Genomic DNA, 12,276 nt, shown 5'->3' with positions numbered 1-12,276 from the left:
CTGTTTGGTGCATTTTGCATTCCAGACAGACTCTGAGAAATCAAATTGACTTGTTGAGTCAATATCTTGTTCTGAGCCAATATGGCATTCAGAGTATCAATCTCAAGAACTCCTTTCTTCTGACTAGTCCCATTGTTCACAGGATTTCTTTCAGAAGTGTACATGAATTGGTTATTTGCAACCATTTCAATCAATTCTTGAGCTTCTGCAGGCGTCTTCTTCAGATGAAGAGATCCTCCAGCAGAGCTATCCAAAGATATCTTGGATAGTTCAGAGAGACCATCATAGAAAATACCTATGATGCTCCATTCAGAAAGCATGTCTGAAGGACATCTTCTGATTAATTGTTTGTATCTTTCCCAAGCTTCATAGAGGGATTCTCCATCCTTCTGTCTGAAGGTTTGGACTTCCACTCTAAGCTTACTCCATCTTTGTGGTGGAAAGAACTTTGCCAAGAAGGCATTGACTAGCTTTTCCCAAGAGTCCAGGCTTTCTTTAGGTTGAGAATCCAACCATATTCTAGCACTGTCTCTTACAGCAAAAGGGAATAGCATCAGTCTATAGACCTCAGGGTTAACCCCATTAGTCTTGACTGTGTCACAGATTTGCAAGAATTCAGCTAAGAACTGATGAGGATCTTCCATTGGAAGTCCATGGAACTTGCAATTCTGTTGCATTAGAGAAACTAATTGAGGCTTAAGCTCAAAGTTGTTTGCTCCAATGGCAGGGATAGAGATGCTTCTCCCGTAGAAATCAGGAGTAGGTGCAGTAAAGTCACCCAGCACCTTCCTTGCATTGTTGGTATTGTTGTTGTTTTCGGCTGCCATGGGTTCTTCTTCCTTGAAGAATTCGGTCAGGTCCTCAACAGAGAGTTGAGTCTTAGCTTCTCTTAGCTTTCGCTTCAAGGTCCTTTCAGGTTCAGGGTCAGCTTCAACAAGAATGCCTTTGTCTCTGCTCCTGCTCATATGAAAGAGGAGAGAAAAAGAAAATGTGGAATCCTCTATGTCACAGTATAGAGATTCCTTGAAGTGTCAGAGGAAAAGAGAAATAGTAAGAAGAAGGAGAAGAAAAATTCGAACTTTATTAGTTAGAGTTCGAATTGTGCATTAAGAAGGAGTAGTACTCCATAAATAGAAGGATGTGGGAAGGAGGGAAGAGAATTTTCGAAAATTCAATTAAAAGATTTTGAAAACATTTTGAAAATTTGATTGATAATTTTCGAAAATCAAAAGTGAAAAAGAAATCAAGTGATTTTTGAAAAAGATTTTGAAATTAGAAATTAAAAAGATTTGATTGAAAGCTATTTAAAAAAAAATGAGGTTAAAAAGATTTGATTGAAAAGTTATGGTTTTAAAAAGATGTGATTGAGAAGATATGATTTGAAAACAATTTGAAAAGATGTGATTTAGAAAAAATTTGATGACTTGCCTAACAAGAAAAGATATGATTCAAACATAAAACCTTCCTTAATAGAAAAGGCAAAAAATGTTCAATCAAATCATTAATTGTTAGTAAGTATCTTTGAAAAAGGAAAGAAATTGATTTTGAAAACATTTGATTGAAAAGATATGATTTGAAAAAGATTTGATTTTGAAAAACTTTGAAAACTTGAAAAAAAATTGATTTTGAAAACAAAATCTTCCCCTTAGCACCATCCTGGCGTTAAACGCCCAGAATGGTATACATTCTGGCGTTTAACGCCCAAAATGCTACCTCTTTGGGCGTTAAACGCCCAACCAGGTGCCCTGGCTGGCGTTTAAACGCCAGTCTGCCTTCTTCACTGGGCATTTTTGAATGCTCAGCTTTTTCTGTATAATTCCTCTGCAGTATGTTCTGAATCTTCAATTCTTTGTATCATTGACTTGAAAAGACACAAAAAAAAAATATTTTTGGATTTTTAATAATCAAAATGCAACAAGAATCAACTAACAATGCATGCAAGACACCAAACTTAGCAGTTTGTGTACTACTGACACTATATGAGACACAGAAACACTCAAGCCAAAAGAATTCAAAGATCAAAACAAAGAACTATATGCATGAATTCGAAAAATATAACAAAAACATGCATTTGACACCAAACTTAAGATGAGACACTAGACTAAAGCAAGAAACATCAAATATTTTTGGTTTTTTTATGATTTTGTAAAATTTTTTTGTGTTTTTCGAAAATTAAGTGGGAAAAGGCATCAAAATCCTTGATGAGAATTCCAGGAATCAGTGCAATGCTAGTCTAAGACTCCGGTCCAGGAATTAGACATGGCTTCACAACCAGCCAAGCTTTCAAGGAAAGCTTCGGTCCAAAACACTAGACATGACCAAAGGTCAGCCAAATCTTAGCAGATCACTGCTCCAAGAGCAAAATTGATGAGAATCAACAAGCTCTTGTGGTGATAAGTTGAAACCTCGGTCCAATCAGATTAGACATGGCTTCTCAGCCAGCCAGATTTCAACAAATCATCATGAAACTCTAGAATTCATCTTCAAGAATTTCGAAAAAATAAATACCTAATCTAAGCAACAAGATGAACCGTCAGTTGTCCAAACTAGAACAATCCCAGGCATTGTTACCAAAAGCTTGCTCAAAACTTGAACAATCCCCGGCAACGGCGCCAAAAACTTGGTGCTTGTTGCCGGATCAGAAATTTGGCACTGATGTTACCGGACAAAAAGCTTGCTCAAAACTTGAACAATCCCCGGCAACGGCGCCAAAAACTTGGTGCGCGAAATTGTGAACAATACTTTTTCACAACTCTCATAATCCCCGGTAATGGCTCCAAGAACTTGGTAGCTCAATACCATGGCATTACACAACTTCGCACAACTAACCAGCAAGTGCACTGGGTCGTCCAAGTAATACCTTACGTGAGTAAGGGTCGATCCCACGGAGATTGTTAGCATTGAAGCAAGCTATGGTCATCTTGTAAGTCTTAGTCAGGCAAACTCAAATATATATGTGATGATGAACGAAAATAATATAAAAGATAAAGATAGTGATACTTATGTATATCATTGGTGTATGAGCTTCAGACAAGTGTATGAAGATGCCTTCCCTTCCGTCTCTCTGCTTTCCTACTGCCTTCATCCAATCCTTCTTACTCCTTTCCATGGCTAGCTCGTGTAGGGTTTCACTGTTGTCAGCAGCTACCTCCCATCATCTCAGTGAAAGCGATTGCATATGTCCTGTCACGGCATAGCGGAATTCAGCTGTCGGTTCTCGGTCAGGCCAGAATAATATCCATTGATACTTTTGCGTCTGTCACTAACGCCCCGCCTGCTAGGAGTTTGAAGCACGTCACAGTCATTCAATCATTGAATCCTACTCAGAATACCACAGACAAGGTTAGACCTTCCGGATTCTCTTGAATGCCGCCATCAGGTCCTGCCTATACCACGAAGATTCCGATTAAAGAATCCAAGAGATATTCACTAAGCCTCAGATGCTTGTAGAACAAGAATGGTTGTCAGTCACCTTGTTCATGAGTGAGAATGGTGATGGGCGTCAATCATCACCTTCATCATGTTGAAGAACAAGTGATATCTTGGATAAAGAACAAGCGGAATTGAATGGAAGAACAATAGTAATTGCATTAATACTCGAGGTACAGCAGAGCTCCACACCTTAATCTATGGTGTGTAGAAACTCCACCATTGAAAATACATAAGAACAAGGTCTAGGCATGGCCGAATGGCCAGCCTCCAAAGGTCTAAGATAGCATAAAACAAAGATAGCTACCAAAAGTCCTAGATGTTCCCCTCATACAATAGTAAAAGGTCCTACTTATAGAAAACTAGTACATAGATGAGTAAATGACATAAAAATCCACTTCCGGGCCCACTTGGTGTGTGTTTGGGCTGAGCAATGAAGAAATTTCGTGTAGAGACTCTCCTTGGAGTTAAACGCCAGCTTTAGTGCCAGTTTGGGCGTTTAACTCCCAATTAGGTGCCAGTTCCGGCGTTTAACGCTGGAATTCCTTGAGGTGACTTTGAACGCCGGTTTGGGCCATCAAATCTTGAGCAAAGTATGGACTATTATATATTGCTGGAAAGCCCAGGATGTCTACTTTCCAACGCCGTTGAGAACGCGCCAATTGGGCTTCTGTAGCTCCAGAAAATCCACTTCGAGTGCAGGGAGGTCAGAATCCAACAGCATCTACAGTCCTTTTGAGTCTCTGGATCAGATTTTTGCTCAGGTCCCTCAATTTCAGCCAGAAAATACCTGAAATCACAGAAAAACACACAAACTCATAGTAAAGTCCAGAAAAGTGAATTTTAACTAAAAACTAATAAAAATATGCTAAAAACTAACTAGATCATACTAAAAATATACTAAAAACAATGCCAAAAAGTGTACAAATTATCCGCTCATCACCAGGACATGTCAGGTTGGCTATATAACCGACAGATGATATCATCAGCCATAGGGCAGGCATACATCATTTGCATATGTTTGAATTGTTTGGGTTTGCCTATTTGTTTTGGATTTCTATATCATATATGCTATGTTACCTGATTACGTGCTACTTGTTCTGCTTGTACCTTATTTGTGTATTACTTGTCTGTATTGCTTGTGTTTGTACAACTGAGAGATCCCTCATGTTGGTGTCGGTGGATGTTGAGGGCTGTTCTTGATGAGATAAATTGATAATGCGATTGCATGATGATGATGATTTTTGAATGAGATAATTTGAGCCCCTGGGTAGACGCAGTGATGTGATTTCACTAGCTCCAGGCGAGGGTATGATGTATTGATATAGAGTTGCTGAGGCAGAACAACTGGTGATGGTTTTGCTTATGATTCTGAGTCTGATTCGTGGAAGAATCAGCGAGCTGGGAACCCATGGGCCCGGGGTTCTCATTCCGTATATATCTCTTGTTTTTCAGATACAGGTTCAAGTGCTCAGAAGTGAGCTGCGGTTCGTCTGAGAGACGGCGAAGATATTTATTTTCTCTACTTTGTGTTTTGCTTAGAATCTCTCCACCTTTGTTTTGGAAAAGATTATATTATGTGTTGAACTCTTTTGGAAATTGCCTATAGAGGCTCTTATGTTTCCTTTGGGAGAGATTAGGATGTACTGTTGTCAACTACTTTCATACTGTACCCTAGCCGGCCTAAACTTCGCGGGTCGCGACTAGTGGCTATTTACTTATGTTATATATATCTATTTGTTATCTATCTCTTAATCTCCTTTATGCCTTGTCCGTGAATCGCTTTCGGCTTCACGTTTTATCTTTTCATTGTCGAAACGTGAGTGATACGTCTTTGCGATTTTATTTCTACTCTTTTCAGGCTTCTCGATTAATATTCCTTTCGAAATTACCTATATTTATATATTAAAAAAGAAAAAAAATCCACCTGAGAGTCGTACCACCGTAATATCATTGACTTATGACTCGAGCATAAGGATTTGAATATTAGGGTGTTACAATCTCTAACTATGTACATACAAACTCGAGGCTCCGTGACCACCATATAGAAGCTGTGAAGGACAAGATCCTCGTACAACATAAGGCTGCTCGAGCTCATAGAAAATGACACCTGTCTTCATCTGAAGCGGGAAGGAAGATAGGGGGTAAGAATTCGGAAGTTCTTAATAGGATCTGGGTAAAAGAAGCTAAATTATTTCTTTTTATAAAATCATCCACGTGTCCCAGATCAATCAGACCATATTAAAGGACCATAGGGCAAACAACAATAAAGAGAAAATAGCACAAAGCATACAATCACAAGAGCAAGTTCAAAACATACACAAGAAATATGTGCAAACGAGTATGATGCATGTCTAGCCCTAGTACAGGTATTGAGCTCATCCGTCAGTTTTTTACCTGTGATAATGAAAAAATTAATTCTCTGTTAATAACTACCGGCAAGTGCATCGGGTCGTATCAAGTAATAAAACTCACTAAAGAGTAAGGTCGATCCCACGAGGATTAACGGATTAAGCAATCAATGGTTGATTAATTAGCCTAGTTAGACAAGCACAATTGGATGATAAGGAACAAGGAAATGTAAATAACGTAAAAATAAAGGAAAGCAATAAAGTTCAAGAAATTAAATGGCAAGAAAAGTAAAGTGTTGTAAAATAAAAGAGCAAGAAAAGTAAAGTATGGGAAAGTAAATATATGAAAGAAAAGTACAAGAAAGTAAATAACTAAAAGTAAAAGAAAAGAAGAGCATTGGAAGAGAGAGATATTGAACTCTCTGGATCAATTACTTTCATCTCATCCTCAATCAATGCATTCATTGATCTCTTGGCAATCTTAGGTGATTGAATCCCAATTCCTTGGCAATCCAATCTCTCTAAGCATGAACAATTGCCCAATTCCTTGATCTAATTGCTCATGGGAAGAGATGAAGTTTGGTCACTGATTATACCACACACCTTCATAGATCAAAGTTTTGGTAGGATTACATGTAAGAAAGATTTCAAGCATGGTTCTATGATTTCTCTTCTAAGCCAATCATAAAACCCAAGTACATTCAATTTCTTTTCCAAGACAATTGAATGCTTGAATGAAGAACGAAATCTTTCTAGCAAATCAAGAGAAAAGAATGAAAAAGATGAATGATAAAAACAATTTAATCCATTGAAAAATAATAGAGCTCTCTTTCCCAATGGAAAGAGTTAGTGATTCATAACTAAAATATTTACAATGTAAGAAAGAAATGGAAGAGAAGAGAAGTGTGAGTGAGAGAGTACGAAGACCCCTCCTCTATGGTGTGTCCATCTTTAATGTGATGCCCCTAATTCTATGAAGCTAAGGTCTTTATATAGGCTTTCCTTGATTACAAAATCAAATAAAATTAAAAGCAATTACAATTAAATGAAAATTCTTATTCTAGGTGCTTCTTGTGCCTTTGATTGAGTGATGTTAATAGGTTATGCTTTTTTGCATGCTTCAAGGGTGTATTGGTATTTATTAGGGCCATTTTTGATGTCACAGACATTGAGAAATGCTCCCAGGCTCACTTCAATGTTTAACCCAAAGTTGGACCTAACATTTGACCCCAACGTTGGTGCACCAATGTTGGTAACAACGTCCGTTTCTGAAGCACAAGCTTATTGTCCATCCCATACTATTATATGTTGTTGGAAAGCCCTGAATGTTACTTTTCAATGCTGTTAGAAGCGCATCATTTGGATCTCTAAAACTCAAGTTATACTCCATGGAAGGTGAAGAGATTAGTTGGCCTTACTACAGGTTGATATTATGTTCATCTTTGCACTTTTGGGGTAAGTTTTCTCCTTCAAATTTAGTGTCCACCATGTAGTTCCATATATGCTTGGAAAGCTCTAAATTCCTACTTTCCGATGCCTTTGAAATCACCTTATTTGGAGCTCTGTAGCTTAAGTTATTTTTGTTTGAAGAAGGCACAGTCAGACTGTCAGGAGCATAGTTTGAGGCATAGTTGGACCACCAACTATGGCTCTAACTATGGCACCTTGAACCCCTCTTGGCCAACATTTGAGGTAACATTTGAAATCCAACTTTGGTTCAAACGTTGCCTTCTCTTCCTTGCCTTTTGTCGAGCACGTTGGAGTGGCAACGTTGGTTCATCAACGTTCCCTCCAACGTTGGTGCTTCAATATTTGTGTATCAATGTTGGTTCACCTCCAACGTTCACTCCAACTTTGCCACCAATGTTGGTTCTCCAACTTTGCTTTTCTTTGCCTTTTAAGCTCCTTTCTTCTTTCATGCTAGTTTTGTGCTTTTTACTTCCTTTTTCCATCAATTTCTGCAAAATAGATAAACTCAAAGAGATAAAAGTAATCTATGATTTAAGCACGAAAATACTCAATAATTAAGCATGATCAGTGAAAATTAAAGGTAAAAAAGCATAGAAAAATAAGCCATGATGCCCTAGCATCAACCCGCGCCCGACATTACATCCTTACGAACGTTGACTCTCGTTGCCATTGCTTCAGGGTATAGTTCCCGATACACTCTTGGGTTATAGCGCCCGCACGCTCTTGGGCTATAGCGCTTGTACTGCTCCCACAATAAAAGTGACGGGTCACACTCTTGGGCTAGAGCACCCGTACCGCTCTTAGGCAATCCGCGGATAAATCGACGACAAGAAAATTCATTGGTGTTGCCTTTCCAAACCTCAATCATCTTATCACATAATCAAATACCTCTCAAGATATAATAATTCTTTATCCATAATATTACAATTTTTGCAAAATAATAAACTAAAACAGAACGGGTCATGAGATTTAACTTAAAAATTAGTTTTCCAAATATCTCAGAGTTATTTCTAAATTTTATAAATACTTTTTAAAAATATGCCTAAATATGCCCACGGGAATAAAATGCATAAATATGCATAAACTTTAAAAAATGGCATATTCTACATGTTACTTTAATTAAATTGACGTACTTTAAAATTACTCTAAATTACTCTGAACTTTTATAAAAGAGATCCAGTATTCCCTAGTTACTTTATAAATTATTTAGAATATTTTATAAACTTTCAAACACCCAAAACTTCATTAAAAATAAGTAAATTGAGCACGATTCTTCCATTTCAAAATAAAACCTTTTTTGTTCAATTAAAATCATATTTATCCCAAAACCGTCTTTTGCTTTAAACTCTTTATTTCAACCAATTATTTTTCTTCAAAAATCAAACTCAATTAATTTCAATAAAATTCATATATTTATAAATAAACAATTTTATTCATTAAATTTTTCTCAAAAGCCAAGTGATGAGCGGATAATTTATACGCTTTTTGGCATTGTTTTTAGATAGTTTTTAGTAAGTTCAAGCAACTTTTAGGGATGTTTTCATTAGTTTTTATGTTAAATTCACATTTCTGGACTTTACTATGAGTTTGTGTATTTTTCTGTGATTTCAGGTAATTTCTGGCTGAAATTGAGGGACTTGAGCAAAACTTTTATAGGAGGCTGACAAAGGACTGCTGATGCTGTTGGAATCTGACCTCCCTGCACTCGAAATGGAATTTCTGGAGCTACAGAACTCCAAATGGCGCGCTCTCAATGGCGTTGGAAAGTAGACATCCAGAGCTTTCCAGCAATATATAATAGTTTGATGAGTTTGGAAAACTCCAAATTAATATTTGTGATAAACAAACATTATTAAAATATTTAATTGCAAAATTATTAATTCAATCTTCTTTAATCATATGTTAATTAATAATTTTGTGATGCAGGTTTTAATTGGGCCAGAAAACAAAATGTTATTGCAACTGAGCCCATATTTATTTTTGATGAAAGCTTCCTATGCTTGATCCGAAACCAAACTTACCAGGAAAGCAAATGCTTTTAGTGGGCCAAAGTTCAATATCCCAATGTGTTTTATGCATGCTATGGTCCGAAAGAAAAATGAAGTTGGGCCAAAATGAAATCTATTGCTACCAAGCCCAACATTAATAATGTTTCCATGCTTTACCCGAATCCATGAAGCAAAGAAAAAGCCTCAATGCTTCCAACAGATTCCATTTCACTCTTTGGAAGGATTTGAAATTTAATTCACTAGCATGGGGAACATGAGAGAGAAAAGGTCAAAGTAATTTGATGGTAATTAATGGTAGCTTACACGCTTGTTCATACCCTGGGTCGAGCTATCCGACCTGGGATGATTGAAGATAAAGCGACCGACCTCTTCAGGTCAGACTATCCGACCTCTTCTCAGAGAGCTTAGCCAAATCGACAAGAGAGCCCAGTAAAGGGCCCAAATGGAAGAACACGACCCAAATCCTAAGACGGCCTAAGCCTATAGAGATAAGGGCGGTTCCGCTGAAGATACGCTGACCTCAACCCTAAAGATAAAGATAAGATAAGATAACTAACTTATCTTATCCAACAAAGGTCACGTCTCAACACTATAAATACACTGGAGCGCCCAGGTATAACTCATATTCTGATTCTACTCAATACCTGCTTAATACCCTTGCTAACTTAAGCATCGGAGTCCCTTGCAGGTACCCCCCACCCTCCGGGGACGAAGGATCAGCATTGTCACCCAGTCCAACAAGTCGGACACGGCGGCTCCAACCACCATCATCAAGTTGGACACAACAGTACTGACCCACGCAAGAGATCTCAACAGAAATCGACCTCTAGTTTTAGGTAACCCTCGGAACATTGGCGCCGTTGCCGGGGACCTTGGAAGTCATCCCACCACCATGGCGGACGACCATGACAACAACCACGACTCGTATTTGGAGGATCGAACACCGCACAAGAACACGGATGCTACGCTACAAGACACACCAGAAACTAATAGAAACAAAGGTTTACCAAATGCAGGGACCATAGAAACACTTCTAGATCGCTTAAAGTAGCTGGAAAAAGAAACCCAGCAACAGCGAGAAATCGGAAGGGATCTACAACGGGAAATGCAGAGACGTCGGGAATTGGAAGAAAAGCTACAGCAATTGGAAGCCGATATCAAATCAAAAGCTCCCCGCGCTAATCCAGAAGAAAATTCACACAAAGAGCAAGACCCCTTCACCAGAGAAATTATGAAAACCAAAATTCTAAAAGACTTCAAACTCCCAGATATGGCTCTATACGACGGCACCACGGATCCCAACCACCATCTCAGTAACTTCAGAAGCAGAATGTACCTCACTGATGCCCCAGATGCTGTTCGCTGTAAAGCCTTCCCAACAACTCTGACAAAAATAGCTATGCGGTGGTTCGACAACTTACCACCAAAATCCATCTCAAGTTTCGACGATCTAGCTAAAAAATTCCTAGCAAGATTTTCCATTCAAAAGGATAAAGCTAAGCACGCTCCCAGCTTATTAGGAATCAAACAAGGAGATCAGGAGAGCCTTCGCAACTACATGGAAAGGTTCAACAAAACATGCATGGACATACAAAGTTTACCCACGGAAGCCGCAATCATGGGACTCATCAACAGTCTGCGAGAGGGACCTTTCAGCCAATCTATATCGAAAAAGTACCCGACTACCCTCGACGAAGTACAGAGAGAGCTGAAAAATACATCAACATGGAAGAAAACGCTCGTTTAGGGGAATCCTCAAAATCGGGAGCCTCCTACCGTGAAAGAGACAAGGAATCCAAAAGGAAAGATGACAAACAAGGGGAAAAATTAAGAAGTACCATAACTACACTCCTCTTAGGGCATCCTTGGTTGAAATATACAAAGAAGTCTGCCACATGAAAAAAATTCCCCCAGCACGGCCATTGAAAGGCAAAAAGGGAGGAGGAAATCGAAAGGAGTATTGTGAATATCATCGGGTCCGAGGACACTCCACCAACGAATGCTTCGACTTGAAAAACATCATTGAAAAATTAGTGAGAGAAAGAAAACTAGATCGATTCCTGGCTACCCGAGATGATGAGCAAAGAAAGAGACGACGAGATGATGACGCCGAACGAATAGAACGATCACCTCGGACGCCAGAAAGACATGTCCATATGATACATAGCGGCTTCACAGCAGGAGGAATCTCCAAATCCTCCCGTAAGAGATACCTCAAAGAAGTATACCACGTCGAAGGAGAGGAAGGAGCACTCAACATACCAGCGATAACATTCACTAAAGAAGACGCAACCGGCATCATCACAGGACACGACGATCCCATGGTAATCACCATCATATTGGCAAACGCCAACCTACATCGGACGCTGATAGATCAGGGGAGCTCGGCCGACATCTTATTCAAAACAGCCTTTGATAAACTCGACTTAGAAGAAAAAGAACTTAAAGCATATCCAAACAGCTTGTTCGGGATAGGAGACACTCCGGTTCGACCACTAGGATATATATCACTACATACAACCTTTGGAAAGGGAGACCAATCCAGGACCCTCAAAATAGACTACATTGTAGTAGACGTAAGCTCGGCCTACAACGCTCTCATAGGTCGGACTACGCTCAATCAACTCGATGCAATAGTCTCAACCCCACACCTATGCATGAAATTCCCAACTCCAAAAGGGATAGCTACGATAAAAGCAGATCAGAGGATGGCGCGTTGATGAGCGGATAATTTGTATACTTTTTGGCATTGTTTTTAGTATGTTTTTAGTATCTTTTAGTTAGTTTTTAGTATATTTTTATTAGTTTTTAATTAAAATTCACTTTTCTGGACTTTACTATGAGTTTGTGTGTTTTTCTGTGATTTCAGGTATTTTCTGACTGAAATTGAGGGTCCTGAGCAAAAATCTGATCCAGAGACTGAAAAGGACTGCAGATGCTGTTGGATTCTGACCTCCCTGCACTCAAAGTAGATTTTCTGGAGCTACAGAAGCCCAATTGGCGTGCTCTCAACGGCA

General features: G+C 38.8%; 1 non-coding gene across 1 annotated transcript; it reads left to right on the top strand.

Annotated features, from left to right (window-relative positions):
• Window positions 1–314: 314 nt before the first annotated feature.
• Window positions 315–422, top strand: LOC130978045 (small nucleolar RNA R71). The gene has a single exon (XR_009085709.1). It is a non-coding gene; the product is annotated as a small nucleolar RNA R71 (small nucleolar RNA).
• The last annotated feature ends 11,854 nt before the right edge of the window (window positions 423–12,276 follow it).

This window comes from Arachis stenosperma, chromosome 4, assembly GCF_014773155.1.
Source record: "Arachis stenosperma cultivar V10309 chromosome 4, arast.V10309.gnm1.PFL2, whole genome shotgun sequence".
NCBI lineage: Eukaryota > Viridiplantae > Streptophyta > Magnoliopsida > Fabales > Fabaceae > Arachis > Arachis stenosperma.
This window is presented reverse-complemented; position numbering and strand designations above follow the sequence as displayed.